Source organism: Ictidomys tridecemlineatus, chromosome 4, assembly GCF_052094955.1.
Source record: "Ictidomys tridecemlineatus isolate mIctTri1 chromosome 4, mIctTri1.hap1, whole genome shotgun sequence".
Lineage (NCBI taxonomy): Eukaryota > Metazoa > Chordata > Mammalia > Rodentia > Sciuridae > Ictidomys > Ictidomys tridecemlineatus.
The window spans coordinates 13,895,843-13,898,378 of NC_135480.1; positions in this window are offsets into that span (position 1 = coordinate 13,895,843).

Here is a 2,536-nt window from a genome sequence, read left to right on the forward strand (position 1 = left end):
CTAACTTTTTGGAAAAGCAATGCTATAGGATTACACGCATCCCACTATTCCTGCTGCTACTTTGAATCTGCTATTCATTATGTTAATCACACACATCTTGCTTTTGGCAGTTGGCCCCTGCCACATTGGGATTCAATCATTCCCATGTTTTAATATTTTCCAATTAAGAGGCCTCACTTCTGACTTTAAGGTCTGGCCTAGAGGGACGTGTAATCATAGAGCTCTAAAAAGATGCTTCGATTTCCCCTTACAAAATTATTTCTTCTCATTGCTGTGGTATAAGGTGTGTTTTCTTTATCAACCCACAAGTGGCTAAGCACATTTACAATAACAAATCCATTCTGACACTGCAGTTTACCTAAGGCTTTGAATCCCTTCTTCTAAAATAAACCAAAAGGTGTCATGGATTTCTACTTCATATGTTGAAGACCACCTTTTGTTGTTTCATCCAAATATAAAGAAATTTAGGAATCCTTGTAACTCTTTGACACACAACATTTAATGCAGAATTTATCTTTTTTTGACCTATAGTAGCAATTTGGACCTAATTCAGATTTTTCTTTCTTTCACACAGCCATACTATTAATATTTCTGGCCATACCTAAGCCCAAGACTTATTTCTACATAAATTAGAAAACTCAAGTAGTGGTTTTGAGATCAGCACACCTCCTCCTTATCTATAACATACTGCGTAAGGAATTTCTGGGACCTGAAACTAGCTAGAGAGCTAAAGCGAAGACCAATGGGAATGGGTCCTGAAGATAATCAGACTTGTTTTTCAGGACTGCTACATCAGCTACAATAGCATAACCACCCTTTCTTGGTCTATATAGAGTTCCATTAAACTTCTTTGGGCAACATGAGAATAATCTCCTCAGACGTAAATGGGCAGGTTGATTCTACTTGTGGTAAAATGAAGAGTTATCCTGGTAAATAAGACTCAACATAATATAGGGGATCAATGTCTCTAGCTTCATCAGGATTTTCCTGCTTATCTATTCCAGTTTTCAGGATTCTATACCTTCCAAATCAGTGCTTTCATTTTTTTTTTTTTTTTTTTTTTTTAGTACACACACACTACTAGGTAAGGGGTGTGTGTTGGCAATTTAAGTAAACTTCTCACGGGGTTGGTTTGGTTTCAGTTGTCTCAGTTCTATAATACAGCAGAAAAGTGTTTCAGGACAGATGTAGAAGATTTCAGGTCATTTATTCAGAGTTTAAGATGGTCATTCAAATCTCTGAATGCATCCAGTTTTCTTCTACTTTCTCCAGTAACTAGCCAATTTGATGACACTCATTAGAGTAACGAAACGATCCAAAAGCAAGAACTAAATAGTGTCTTCATCCAACTGTGTCTCTATCATAAAATACCTTAGAAGCAGTCAATTCTAAGGACCCAAAATTATTCCCTTACATTTTGGACTTGTGGACAGTCCCACGTCAAGGTGCCAGGAGATCTGGTGACTAAGGAAGGCCTATTGCTATAACCTCATAAGGTGTTGAGGGAGCAAAAGAACATGAGCATGCGTGAAAGAACAGGAGGGTGTTGCCATATGGTGGAAGGCAGAAAGGCAAAAGGTGACTAGTTAGTTCCCTTTAACCATTACACGAGGGCACTAATTCAAATAATGGGGACCAAGGCAAATCACCTCCTAACTGAGACTTAACCACTTCCTAAAGGCCTCATGTCTTAATGTGATCATATTGTATGTTATGTCCCAACAGGTGAATTTAAGGCGGACACAACATTTGAACAAAAACCCCAATCTTTGGTTTTAGTGAATTATTAGGAAGATCCAATGGTGATATTTTGTGTTTATATGTTCTCAGATGGTAACATGGGCTAAACTGTCCTCCCCTCCTTATTACTTAAAGAAGTCATTAGTGATTTAGGATTTAATAAGTTTAGAGAAGTAATTCTAGAAACTCCAGAATCAAATCAGAAATTTAATCTTAAAGGTTCTATTTCACCAGAACAAAACTCTATAACATCTGGTTTGGGTAGAGTCTCAACACAATAAGAATTGAGAGAGAGAGAGAGAGAGAGAGAGAGAGAGAGAGAGAGAGAGAGAAGGGGAATACATCTATATATTGTTTTAACTGTATTATGAGGAATTGACTTAATGTATTTATGAAGGTGGAAAATTCGAACATGCTAGTGAATACACTCTGGTGGGAGATTAAATTAGAACAACACTATAGAAATAAGTATGAAGTGTGCTCAAAAGACTAGGAATGGAATCCATCATATGACCCAGTTATAGTACTTCTTGGTATTTATCCAAAAGAACTAAAGTGGACAGACTTATAATGATGTGTGTGTGTGTGTGTGTGTGTGTGTGTGTCAATGGGTAAATGTAAAAAATTAGGTATATATACCAAATGGAGTTTTACTCAATCATAAAAAGGAACAAAATCATGCCATTTGTAGGCAGATGGTGAAATCAGAGAACGTGATGTTAAGTGAAATAAGTCAGACTCTGAAAGTCAAGGATCATGTGTTTTGTTTCATATTTGAAAGCTAGAGTACATTTTG